The sequence below is a fragment of the Meriones unguiculatus genome, chromosome 1, assembly GCF_030254825.1.
Source record: "Meriones unguiculatus strain TT.TT164.6M chromosome 1, Bangor_MerUng_6.1, whole genome shotgun sequence".
NCBI lineage: Eukaryota > Metazoa > Chordata > Mammalia > Rodentia > Muridae > Meriones > Meriones unguiculatus.
Window position 1 is genome coordinate 34,323,392 of NC_083349.1, and position 13,960 is coordinate 34,337,351.

Genomic DNA, 13,960 nt, shown 5'->3' on the forward strand with positions numbered 1-13,960 from the left:
ATGCATTAGATGCAAGAGCGTGTTTAAATGTGTAACTTTGCATAGAGTTGAGAAATACTATAGAGAAAAGGGTTGCAGCCCCTTGCAGACTTCCTGGAGCTGGGGGCTGGGGCTGGGGTTCCTTGGTGGCAGGAGCCTACCAAGCCCTGTCCTTCCTCTTTTCAGGTCAGCTTGATCAGCACATAGCTGGCTGCAAGACCGCATATTTACCTTCCTCAACATTCCTCAGCTTTGCCGTTCTAACTGTAACATTTTTAACTCAACTTTTGTTTTAAAGTTTCTTTTTACAAGCTCACACATTGTGCACCACAAAGTTGTGTGTGGCTAATGCATCAGAGAGGCTGTGTTGAAGGGGAAGGCAGAGAGCTGGTAGAGATCCAAGGACATTTTTCTGCAGAGGCTCACTTACGTTTTGCAGACCAGGTCACAGCCACAGGGTTGTCAAGTACATGCAGACCTGGTGAGTGGCAACAGTTTTTGTGTGCCAGCCTGGGAAGGCCAGGCAGGAGAAAATATGCTTTAACTAGAGTTCATACATGAGCGAAGTTTCTTCACCGTGGCTGTTTTCCTGGATAAAGCTCATAAGAGTAACCAGGTGATGTCAGCATGCTTGCTGTGTCTCAGTCTTGGGATGTTCCTTTTACAGTCTCAGGTGAGGGATACACCTGGTGTGATTGAGAAGCTTGTCTGTCTGAAGCTTCTGATATGAATCAACATATTCTTGTGTGTAATTATTTATCAGCACAGATAAATTATTTATCAGATTGTGGCTCTTTGTGTGCTGGCAGATAGCAGCTGGGTACTTGTATAAACAAGATGTAGTCATTCTGCCTTGGCATTTATGATCACAATGGAATAACTTAGGTCAAAATTGTTCCTTGTAAAATAAAATAACTCAAGGCTTGGCACTACCCAACACCCCCTACTCTAGAGCATCCTGGAGCTTCCCCTGCGTGCTCTCCTCTGGAGCAATGTGGAACTTGATCCATCCCTTCCCTTCTGGAAATCGGTTAAAGATTAAAGGAATCACCTCATGCAGAGATTAACCCATCCTCAAGTGACTTAGGTAAGATCTATAGGCACAGTATACCTCTGTACTTAGTGATGAAACAGCTCACACAGACATAAAATTCCCATTCTCATCTCATGAATGCTGAGCTCATTCCTATATCCTCACTCACTGAACTGGCCAAACTTCATTCTGTGGTCTTTCCCAAACCTTTGACTGTTCCACCCACCTCTAGCCTAAGAAAGTATTGGAATGCACGATAAATCCCTTAAGGGTCACTGATAAGAAGCCCCTTGTAGCTCCACAGAAAGAAAACCTCTTCTTAGCCACTGTCCAGTCATAGCTCCTGCTCAAGCAGTTCCTGGGACTGGTCCTTCCTAGCATTGTTCACTGCTCCAAGTTCAGAGATACAGAAGACCAAAGAAAGAAGAGAAAGCATTTTCAAGAGTTTTTGTTTGTTTGCTTGATTGGGTTTTGGTTTGTTGTTGTTTTGGGAGCTTTGGTTTTGTTGTTTGTTTGTTTGAGTCAGAGTTTCTCTGTGTAGTCCTGGCTGACCTGGAACTCACTCTGTAGACCAGGCTGGTCTTGAACTTAGAGATTCACCTACCTCTGCCTCCCAAATTCTGGGATTAAAGGCCACCACCTAAGAGGTTTTGTTCTTTTTTTTTTTTTTTTCGTTTTAGTTTTTTAGTAAAAAATTCATTTCAAACCAATCTTACAAAATCCTCCAGATTTGCAGTTGAACTACCCTTTGCTCCCCATGTGAGCAGCTACTTCGCCTTGTCCTAACTGCCTTGCATTCTTTGATCTGTCTTCCTTTATAGTGTTAACTGTTTATAGAAAAGAATTCTGCCTCTTGTTTTTATGATAGTGAGAGAACACATCATTTTGATCTGTACTTAATGTGTTCATTGAAAAGGTGTGCTACAAGGAAGTGTGTAGCTATAGAAATCATGAGTTATGTCCAGGTAGCTCATGCTGCTGATGTCAGCACTTTAGAAGATGCAGAGGTGTGGGTTTGAGTTTGAGGTCAGCCTGTGCTACATAGCCTGGCCTAAAGAGCAAGATCCTGAAAAAAAAAAAGCAAACAAATGAAACAACAAAATCATGAGCTGTACATTCTCAGGCTTAGTTGGGCTTCTCAAACCTGCTAGAGTTATAACATAGCTTATAAGCACCTACTTGGTGTATTTTTCTTCTATTGTTTGAGTTTACTAGAGCCAAACACCTCAGATTTCATGGCTTGTAATGCAGGAATTTTTCTCACAACTCCTTCTCTTGTTCCTGCTGAGGAGGGGAATTCAGTAACTGTGCCTACTGGGCAAGCGTTTCACCACTGGACTCCAAACTTCCTAAGCAGGCCTCAAAACCTTTCTGTCTCACACCCTGAAATACTACCATTTCAGTTCCAGCTACTATGCCTGCCCATGGCTTCCTCAGAATTCTTAAGGCTACAGGTCCTTCCAGGATCAGGGAGTCAGCAGGGAGAGTTTCTTAGTAGGCCTTTCTAGGGCTTGTACATGCAAAACTAATGTTTTTTACTTCTCCCCCTTGCCCCAAACAGATATTTGTCCATATCCCAAGCTGTCTCTAAGCTCACTATGTCACTCATGTTGGCTTAAGACCTGAAACTACCAAGCCTCAGCCTCCTGAGGATTACAGGTGTGTGCTACTATTTTTGGGTCTTAGATCTCTTATATTACTACTTCTTGTTTTAATTATATATACTTTTAGATAGCCACCCTCAACAGAAGGTTCAACTCATTTGCAGGAACAACACCTGAAGGGATGCTCAGGAATTTATGACATCCTAACTTGCCCCAGGCAGGCCTCTAACAGCCTCTGAGATGTTAAGTGATGAATGGTCTTAGACAGAAAGGAGGAAAGAGTAAGAAAAATCACATTACATATCATTACTCATGAGGGAAGAGGCTCCTGGCACGACCACATCCATTTTAAGGATTCTACAGGAGAATGATTGAGGAGAACTTTGTGATTGTGCGGAGTTGGAATGTTGCAGGTCCAGATCCAAATTATCTTAGGCTATTGGTCCCCTTGTTAGCCACTTGTTTTAATACTCTTATTAGCCATTCATTGCCCACCTCTGTAAACGATTAAACATGCACAGCTACACACACACACACACACACACACACACACACACACACACAGACACACAGCCATGCAGGCTCACAGGTGTTTTAAAATTTGTTCCCTGGGCTGAGGGAACGAAATGAGGCAGCTATAGTAGTTGTTTTCAAAGCAAACTAAGTGGAGCATCAAGTGTGGGAAGGGCGCTCTCTGCTGGTCCCAGGCTCAACAAACACACAAAAAACACAAGCTCACCAGCAGTGGAGGAGGGTTCCCCTTTCTCCAGAACCTCTACAGCATGTGCTGTCACTTGAGTTTTTGATCTTAACCATTCTGATGGGTGTAAGGTGAAATCTCAGGGTCGTTTTGACTTGAATTTCCCTGATGACTAATGACGTTGTTCTTTACGTGTTTCTCTGCCATTCGATATTCCTCTATTGAGAATTCTGTTTAGCTCTGTACTCCATTTTTTAATTGGATTACTTAATTTAATGCTTTTTAACTTCTTTAGTTCTGTATATGTACTGGATATTAGCCCTCTGTCATATAGGGTTGGTGAAGATCCTTTCCCAATCTGTAGGTAGTCATTTTGTTCTGACGACAGTGCCCTTTGCTTTACAGAAGCTTTTCAGTTTCATGAGGTCCCATTTACTGATTATTGATCTTAGAGCCTGTGCTGTTGGTGTTCTGTTCAGGAAGTTGTCTCCTGTGCCAATGTACAATGTAAACTTGTACAACCACTCTGGAAATCAATCTGGCACTTTCTCAGCCAATTAGGAATAGCGCTTCCTCAAGATCCAGCTATACCACTCCTAGGCATATATTCAAAAGAGGCTCAAGTACACAATAAGGATATTTGCTCAACCATGTTTGTAGCAGCTTTATTTGTAATAGCCAGAAGCTGGAAACAACTCAGATGCCCCTCAACTGAAGAATGGATACAGAAAGTATGGTACATCTACACAATGGAATGCTACTCTGCAATAAAAAACAAGGAAATCATGAAATTTGCAGGTAAATGGTGGGATCTGGAAAGGATCATCCTGAGTGAGCTATCACAGAAGCAGAAAGACACACAGGGTATATACTCACTCATATAGACTTATAATATAGGATAAACCTACTAAAATCTGTACACCTAAAAAAGCTAATCAAGGGGGAGGACTCTGGCTAAAATGTTCAATCCCCATCCAGAAAGGCAAAGAGGATGGACATCAGAAGAAGGAGAAAACAGGGAACAAGTGAGGATCCTACCACAGAGGGCCTCCGAAAGGCTCTGCCCTGCAGACTATCAAAGCAGATGCTGAGGCTTATGGCCAACCTTTGGGCAGATTGCAGGGAATCTTATGAAAGAAGTGGGAAATAGTAAGACCTGGAGAGGACAGAAGCCCCACAAGGAGAGCAACAGAACCAAAAAATCTGAGCACAGGGGTCTTCCCTGAGACTGATCCAACCACGGATCATGCATGGAGATAACCTAGAACCCCTGCACAGATGTAACCCGTGACAGTTCGGTCTTCTAGTGGCTTCCATAGTAATGGGAACAGGGGCTGTCTCTGACATGACCGATTGGCCTGCTCTTTGATCACCTTCCCCTAAGGGGGGAGCAGCCTTACCAGGCCACAGAAGAAGACAATGCAGCCACTCCTGATGAGACCTAACAGACTAGGATCAAAAGGAAGGAAAAGAAGTCCTCCCCTACCAGTGGACTTGGGAAGGGGCATGCGTGGAGAAGGAGGAGAAAGGGAGGGATTGGGAGGGGAGGAAGGAGGGAGCTACAGGGGGGATACAAAGTAAATAAAGTGTAATTAATTAAAAAAAAATTAAAAACACACACACAAGCTCATCAAGCAATGTGAAGATCAGGTACTAGAAGCAAGTTATGAACAAATTATACCATCTACCTAGTAAGAAATGGTTTTGTTTTGTGTCCTAGCTAGTTTTTATTCCAAATAGATGCAAGATGGAATCATTGGAGAGGAGGTAGCCTTGATTTAAAAAAAAAAAATGTGTCTATAAAATCCAGCTGTAGGCAAGACTGTGGGGTCATTGTCTTAGCTTGTGACTGGTACGGGAAGGGCTCCACCCACTGTGGGTGGGTTCATCCCTGGGCTGGTGGTCCAAGCAAGCCATGGGACGAAAACCAGCAAGCAGCACCCTTCTGTGGCCTCTGCATCAGCTCCTGCCTTCAGAGTCAAGCCCTGCTTGAGTCACTGTCCTGACTGCCTTCCAAAATGATGAACTGTGATATGAAAGTGTAAGTGAGATAAGCTCTTTCCTTCCCAAGTTGCTTTTGTCCATGGTATTTTAACACAGCAATAGAAAACCTGACTCGGAGGCTTTGCTTCTGTCAGCTAATGTGATGTATTGAAAACAGTCCATCTCAGCCTACATGGAGCCACTTTGCTGTTGTCTGCACAGTGCCACGATGTCTAAATTGACCCCCGAAATACTCAAGTCAGCCTCTCATAAGCATTCAGGTCAAGTACAGCTTTTCACTCTCAAACAGTGCTGCAATGAGTATCTCCACACATGTGAGATCTGTGTGGAATGAGTTACCAGAAGTGGGATTACTTGGTCAATGTTTGAACTTTCTGAAAAGATGATAGGTTTCAGTGTGTGGTTTCCTTCAAAAGGGTTGTTGATTGAAATCCCCCCTAACAAGGGTAAAGGAAAAGAGTTCCTTGGGCCTGTGAACATGCTATAAGAATTGGCCTGGGGCAGGAGAGATGGCGCAGGGTTAAGAGCACTGGCTGCTCCTCTGGAGGACCCAGGTTCAACTCCCAGCACCCATATGGCAGCTCAGAACTTTTTGTAACTTCATTGACAGGAAATCTGGCACGCTCACATATGCAGGCAAACTACCATAGAAAAAAAACAAGTCTTTAAAAAAAAATTAAACCTCCAAAAACCTTGCTTATGGCTAGGTTCTGCTGCCATTTCTTCCAGGAAGGCAAGCTTCCTGAGCACTGCTGAATCCCATCCATATTCTTCAAAACTTCCAGACTGTCCCAGATCTTTCAGAGATAATCGCGGGGGTGAGGGTGGGGAAGTAGATTTAATTTTAATTTTAATTTTTGTTATTTTCGAGTCAGGATTTCACTCTGTAGCTCTGGCTGTCCTGGAACGCTTTATGTAGACCAGGCTGGCCTTAAACTCACAGACATCCACCTGCCTCTGCCTCCCAAGTGCTGGGGATTAAAGGCGTGTGCTACTATGCCCAACTTGGAGGTAGATTTTTAAGGTTCTGGGCGTTAGGCTTCCTGGTGTGTTCAAGTCTTTCCTACAGAAATCGTACTGTTGTGTCCATTGATATAAGTCCGTTGGTCAAGGCACTTAGCTTCAAGTCCAACAACCTGAATTTGATCTCTGGGACTCAAGCGGTAGAGAGAATGGAGTCTGCGAGTTACCCTCTCCCTGCCACGTGCACTGTGACATGCATGCCGCATGTACTTGCCTATGCGAAACAGATCAGTCTTTTAAAAAAGAAAAATAGAGATTGTGCAACTTACCTCTCAGCAGAAATGTAAGCATTCTCACTTCTTCACATACCCACACAGAAAGTTTTGTTTGGGGTTTGGGTTCGGGTGCTAGGAATTAAAGCCAGGCCTTCCTGACTCCCAGGCAAGCATCCTGCTGCTGGCCTACACTCTCACTCTTCCTTAGAACAGTAGGTTAAAAAACCGAACGACAGGAGCTAAGGAGATGGTTCAGGGATTGAGAGCACCTGCTGCTTTTGCAGAGGACCTATGTGTGCCGTGTATGGCACACGCAGACAAAAAATTCGTGCACAAAACAACATCTGAAATATAGTGTTTAAATTTTACATTTCTTTTCAGGTATGGTAGTGTTTACCTTTAATCCCAGGATTCAAAGGGAGAGGCAGGCAGACCTCTGTGAGTTTGAGATTGCACTGGTCTACATAAGGAGCTCTAGGACAGCCAGGGCTACACAGTGAGATGGTGTCATTCATGTTCAAGGTACTGCATCTTTGAATAAAGTGATACTAGGGGATGTGTGTATACATATTCAGAATGAGACCATTACTTTTTATTCTCTCCAGTTCATCTTTTCAGAGGGCATTTTAAAATGTTGTCTTCTTCTTCTTCTTCTTCTTCTTCTTCTTCTTCTTCTTCTTCTTCTTCTTCTTCTCCTTCTTCTTCTTCTTCTTCTTCTTCTTCTTCTTCTTCTCCATTAAACACTCATTTCTATCTAGGAATGCCAACTGGTGCTCATAGTCACAGCTATGCAGAAGGCTGACACCAAAGCATTGCTTGAGGCCAGGAGTTCAAGGCCAGCCAGGGCAACATGGCTTTCTCAAAACGGAAAATGCTTGCTTTCTTTCCTTTCTTTTCTTTTTCCTTCCTTCATTCGTTATTTTCTTTTTTGAGACAGGGTCTCTCTCTATGTAGTTGTGGCTGTTCTGGAACTCACTCTATAGATCAGGTTAGCCTAGAACTCACCAGAGATCCTTTCTCTTTCTTTCTCTCTCTGCCTTCCAAGTGCTGCTATTAAAGGTATACACCACCACTGTAGAGGTGATTTTCACTCCTGTTGTATTAAGGTGTGTCTCTGAATATTCAATTGTTAATTGCTCTACCAGTAGTGAGCTAAAGGCTAACAGATCCTGGGACTGTCATTGCTACTGAGGAATCGCCCATCTCAATACTGTGTAAAAATGATTCCACGATTATTTATGATTGGTTAATAAAAGAAGCTGAAGAGTCTATGACTGGGCCAGAGGAGACAGTAGGTGGAACTTTCATTCCTGGTGTGTGTGTGTGTGTGTGTGTGTGTGTGTGTGTGTGTTTCCCAAGTGGGGAATGGGGGGAGGATGCTGGACCATAAGGAAGTAGCCATGAGGCCATGGCAGGAGAAAAAGAAGGACAGTCACCATGCCAAGGACGAATTCACCATGGAGGAGTCTCCATAAAGACAAGCATGAAGCAGAAGTGGCCAGGACGAGACTGGAGGACAGGCACATGGCTGGGAAGTAGGCCAGCTACCATAGATGGGTTAGAATAGATCGATATCTGGCCAGTGATGGTGCCTGAAACTTATTATAAATGAAGCCAGTCTCTGTTTCATCGTGTGGGAGCTAGAGCAGGCATAGGAAAAAACTATTAACATCAACATACCACACATGAATCAAATATGTGTTCTTCTGAACTCCTTAGCTATTTCTCTAATGCTTCCCATGGTTTCTGTTACAGTAGAGCCTCTTCTTTCTAGAAAGAGCTTTGTAGTATGTTGAACACTCTATAGTTTCCGTCACAATTGTCAGTCTTCATCACTGAAGGGCAGTGGTTCTCAACCGGTGGGTCATGATCGCCTTGGGGTCGAATGACCCTTTCACAGGGGTCACATATCAGATATTCTATATAACAGATATTTACCTTGTGACTCATAACAGAAAGTTCCAGTTAAGAAGAATCAACAAAATAATGTTACGGTTGGGGTCACTACAACACGAGGAACTGTATTAAACGGTTGTTGCACCAGGGAGGTTGAGAACCACTGCTTTAGGGTGCAATCCATCTTAAACAATGCTTAACAATGCAAACGTGCATGGTGGAGAGTCCTGCTTTCCAGACCACTGACCTTGAACTAACCCTGGCTGTGGTCAGTGAGGGAGGCAAGCAGCCTTCTGTACTCTTGGCAGGTGTATCTTAAAGTCTCCAGAATAAAATAAAGAGGCCTCAGAGGCAAAAGCCTCCTGGTAGGAAGAACAAGAAGAGTCTTGTGGTGGTTTAAATGAAAGTGTGTCCCATAGCCTCATAGGGAATGGTATTACAGTGCTACATTTTCTCAGCTTCCTGCCAATTCAGATAGAAGACTTTCATCTACTTCTCCAGCACCATGTCTGCTTGCACGCCATCATACTTCCTGCCATGATGATAATGGACTACACCTCTGAAACTGTAAGCCAACCGCCAAATGTTGTCCTCTATGAGAACTGCCGTGGTCGTGGTGTCTCTTCACAGCAATAGATCAATGACTAAGACAAGTCTGAAAGAAGTGGGGTTTTTTTTTTTTTAAGTGTGTGCATGTGTGTGGGGGGGGGATGAAGGGACTTTGGGAAAAAGAAGGGCTTTGGTGGGAGTGGAAGAGGAATAAGAGAAGATAATGACAGGTAAAAATGGTCAAATATTAAAATGATTAAGTACACCAGGCTTGGAGAGCTGGTTAAGAGCGCTGCTCTTCTAGAGGACCTAAGTTCAATTCCCAGTATCCAGGTCAGGCCAGTCAAAGCCACCTGTGAGTCTAGGGCTCAACACTCTCTTTTGGCCCCCGAGGGAACCTGTGGACACACACACTCATACACACACACATAAATCTTTAGTACATGTGAAACTGTGAAAGAAGAAAAGAAGAACTGCCTGTATCTGTTCCCTGGAACTTTCTGTGTAGCTCAGGAGGCTCTTGAACTCAGAGTGCCTCTTGCCCTCTTGCCTCTGTCTCTTGAGCACTACTGCCTCCAGCCAGGCACTCAATAGAATGCACTGGGAAAACCGCCCCCCCCATCTACCCCTGGGGCTTTTATGTGAACTGTTGTGACAGGCCCCTAGACTTTAGTACAACTGACTTCATGATGGAAGTGCCATGCAAGTTCTAGAACTCAACACATAGACAACACATAGACAGTACCACTGCCAAGACAAAGACCTAATCCATCAAATTCCATAGTCTGGGAAAGTCTCTAAATGTACTAACCTTGCTTTTTGGCTTCTGTAGTTCCACGCCTGGCTAGCTGTTCTTGCTAACCGAAGTATGGTTTTTGTGTTTGAAAGCCCAGCCTGAGAAAGACTACACGAAACACCCAGTGTAGACGCCAGCTGGCAAATAAAGACTTTCTATTGGCTTAAACCAGTGTCCAAGCAGTCTTCGCAGGTGAATACCCCACATTTCTGGAGGTCCCACTGAGCTCCCGGAGGTAAGACCTCCAAACACTGGGATCTCAGATCCCCCTGGAATGAAAGAAGCTACTAGGTGGTCAAGGAGCTAATAGGAAGTGTGCAACCTGAGCTGTTTCAGGTGCCTGTGATCAGTCAGAGGGTTCTGACACCACCACCTCAAAAGGAAACAAATTGGAACATCTCCTGGTCTGTCACCTCCAGGGGTAAGTCTGGTTAAGGTGCCCTCTGTTTGGACACATAGGAGAGGTCGGATGCAGCCTCTGATCCAGTGTCTGGGATTCATGAGAGAATTCACCAGATTCCCACCCCCGTCTGTTCAGGTGTGAGAATATGGCCACCCCTGATTATCTTTACTGTCTTTCTCATTCTGTGTGTCTATGTGTTCCTGTCAGTTCTGTTTCCTTATATTCACAAGTGACTTTCTAAGGTGTGAGACTCACACCCCCACACCACTGACTTAAGACCTGTGCCCCCTTGTTGGGGACTCAAATCTTTTGGGCTGTGCCAGGTCACCCAGAGAAACAAACAAGCAAACACCTCATTCTGTCCTAATCTCAGAGAGCTTGTTCGTTTCATCACTTAACTCTCCCTCATGGTCACATCCCTGTGTGGAAGTGAGGAGGGGCCAAGCCTCTCATTCAGGGCCATTTGCTGTCTAAGGGGAATGCACACAGGGAGGGGGAAACAATTCTCTGAGGAACATTCTCTCTGCTCTAAGCAACACCAGAGAGAGGAGGAAGAAGGAAAAACCACTCTTTCTTCTTTCATGATTTATGTCTCTTTTTCAACCAATGATCCATAAAACTTGAATACTTAAAACCTTCCATTCTCTAAAAAAATGAAAGTGGTGACACCCCCACCCTCATCCTCTAACCCTCTCATGCACCAGGCAGGGGATTTGCTGCTAGACAATTCAGCCAGGATAGAATGGATTTTTCCTTCTGTCCAACACCAACCAAGGAGACTTTAAACAATTTTCTTCAGGTCCTTTTCAGAAAGAGTAAAGACAACTGCTAAAAACAATGTCCTTTGTTACCCAGCCAGCCCCAGCTATAAACATATAAATAGTTCTCAGTTCCTGGAGGTAGCTCAAGAGGTGTGTAACAACAGAGAACCAATTGAAAGACAGGACATTGTGCATGGACAGAAAGCCACTGTCACCTTCTCTGATGATGAAATGCAGTTAAGACCTATTGCTACTCAGCAAGATTTTGGTGTCCTCTCTGTGAGAAAAATGTTGCCTCACTAAAAGTTCTGCCTCCAGTTAAAAGATATAGTTGGACTATCTCTCAAATTTACAAGGAAGATTCCCAGGCATGTGGGCAGAAACCAACCTCTCAGGACTGGCCCAAAACCAAGTTCCTACCTTTGTTCAACGAACCGCTTCAGCTACCTGCCTCCAGATTAAACAATACCCAGTGACCCTGGAAATAAAAAGGAGAATTGCAGTCCATATTGCCTGCCTTGGAGAGACAGGCATCCTAGTGCCCTGCCAGTCACCCTGGAATACAACTCTCCTGCCTCTGAAGAAACCAGGAATCTCTGATTCTCACGAGTCTGATTCTTGCAGAGAAACAGGCGCATACTGTCTTGGACATGAAAAATGCCTTCTTCAGCCCCTCCCCCATGGGCAGAGGTGGGTCAGCCTATCTTTGTTTTTAAATGGACAGACCCAGAGGGGGGTTATAGTGTGCAACGTGCCTGGACCAGGTTGCTCCAAGGATATAAAAATTCTCCAATCCTGTTTGATGAGGCATTAAATATTGATATCCTGCTTTTCTGCCAGAGGCTTCTTGGAATCCTACTCTTGCAATATATTAATGACCTCCTCCTAGCCTCTAAAACTAAAGTAAATTATAAAAAGGGTCACTGAAAGACTGCTGTAAGAGTTACCAACCTTGGGCTGCAGAATGTTGGCTAAGCAAGCCCAACTTTACACATCAGAGGCCACCTATTTTAGCACCAGCTGTGGGGAGGTAAAAGGAGCCTGTCTCCTGGGAAGATTGCTGCCATTCTTTAGCTCCCAACTCCAAAGAGTTCAAGAGTTCATAGGTATGGCTGAGTATCACCGCCTCTGGATACCAGAGTTCATGGAAATAACAAGGCACAGATCCCCTAACCTGGACTGAGACTAAACAAAAGGCATTTGAGGTTTTGAAAACACCTCTGACTTTGGCTCCAGCTCTAGCATTTCCAGATGTCTTGAAACCTTTTTATCTGTTTGTCCACGAAACAAGACATTGCAAAAGGGGTTTTAACTCAAATTTTAGGGCAGGGAAATGCCATATGAAATATCTGTCCAAACGATTGGACCCTGTAGCCATAGGATGCCCTACCAGTCTATGAGCTGTGACAGCTCCAATGAAAAAACATGCAAATAAGACAAGAAAGAAAGAAAGAAAGAAAGAAAGAAAGAAAGAAAGAAAGAAAGAAAGAAAGAAAGAAAGAAAGAAAGAAAAACCCTTGTTAGTCCTCTGAGGGTGGATAGACCTTCTTTCTTTGTATTGCTTTGGGCCCTCTGCGCTTCATGTAGGAGATTTCCCCTCTATGAGATTATGTTTGGAAGAACTCCCAGGCTGCTTCCTCAGCTCAGAGAGGAGCAATTGACAAAACTCTCTAGCCATGCCACTCTCAAGACACCCCAGGACCTCCAGTCCTCCATAAAGACTATTCATTGGACTCTCTGAGTGATCCAGCCAACCTCCAAGTCCACCACCAGTTTCCCCTTGTTTCAGACTAGTGATACCATCTGGATCAAGCAGGTAGCCAAAGGGGCACTGGAACCAACCTGAAAGGACTCCCATGGTGATTCTCTCCTCTCCTCCAGCCTTGAAAGTAGCAGGTATTAAACCATGGATCCATGGTCAAGAGAGCAGAAGGACTAAGGATGCCAAATGGACTTTGAGCTATAATCTCATTAATATTAAACTTTTATTTGGTTCCTTTCACTCCCTTTCCCTTTACATTCTCTTGAGCCTTATGTTTGATATGAACACAAGGTCATGGTCCAACCTCCACCACCCTCAGGTGTCTGGACTTGGGAACTGAGGAAGACACAGGAAAAGTATTTGCTATTGTGACTACAGACCAGGAAACCAAATGAATCTTGACCTTTGCTCTCTGGTGCCTACTTTCTTTAAATGTCTTGTTATACTGGAGAAAGGAAAGATATAAGGGTTTCCAATTCTATGCATGCCCTATGGGTGGGCCTTTTAGTTGCCAAAACCAAGGGAGTTTCCACTGCAAAAATTGGTGTTATGAAACTGGCTTCCTGAACTTCTTAAAGATTCTGGCCTTTGTGAAAGAGGGAAAACCCAGGAATCAGACTCTCTGCCATAGGGAATAGATTTACTCTACAGAAACACACACACATACAAACACACACACACACACACACACACACACACACACACACACACACGTTGTAGAAGTTTTGGGTTATGATGTGCAAACATGTTTTCGTTTTAATCCCAGGTGTGGGATAAGTATGGGACTGATTCAGATGGCCCACTGCAGCAAACTATTTGCCTCCTGTACGCTCTGAGAGAGGCTCTTTGCCAGCTGCAGATGGTTTATTCCTGAGGACTCTGAGAGGGAGTAAAGGCCTGAATCCAGAGAGAGAAAGGGGCACACAATAGAAAGAAGAATGCTGCTGGTGCTTCCCCAACTGCTCCTCCCGGTTGCTGTTGATACAGTGAGAAGTCAGAGGTGTCCTGAAACCAGAATTGGACTTGCCCCAAGGAACCTGATGATCCTAAACAGCAGGAAGTAGCTAAGGAAAACTAAACCCCCTCTCCCCACGTTCTTTCTCTCCTACCTGGGGTGTGGGAAAGGATTGGGGTGGAGAAGGGAAGAAGAGGTATAAGAAACCCCCAAAAAATAGTTTTAAAAAGTACACTTACACACGAAATCCCCAGAACTTTGGATTCTAACAAAGATCTCC

At 44.2% G+C, this 13,960-nt stretch overlaps 1 protein-coding gene across 2 annotated transcripts in view; it reads right to left on the bottom strand.

Moving 5' to 3' along the window:
- Positions 1-12,884, bottom strand: part of Gcnt1 (glucosaminyl (N-acetyl) transferase 1) — a 45,684-nt gene extending 32,800 nt beyond the window's left edge. The window contains exons 1-2 of one of the 2 annotated variants that reach the window (XM_060387240.1): positions 12,806-12,863; positions 11,384-11,441 (exon numbers count right to left, since the gene is read on the bottom strand). The gene's annotated coding sequence lies outside the window, so the exon portion shown is untranslated. Of the gene's footprint in view, positions 1-11,383; positions 11,442-12,805 lie in introns of both variants that reach the window. The other variant, XM_060387222.1, reaches the window with a different exon arrangement.
- Positions 12,885-13,960: the final 1,076 nt, after the last annotated feature.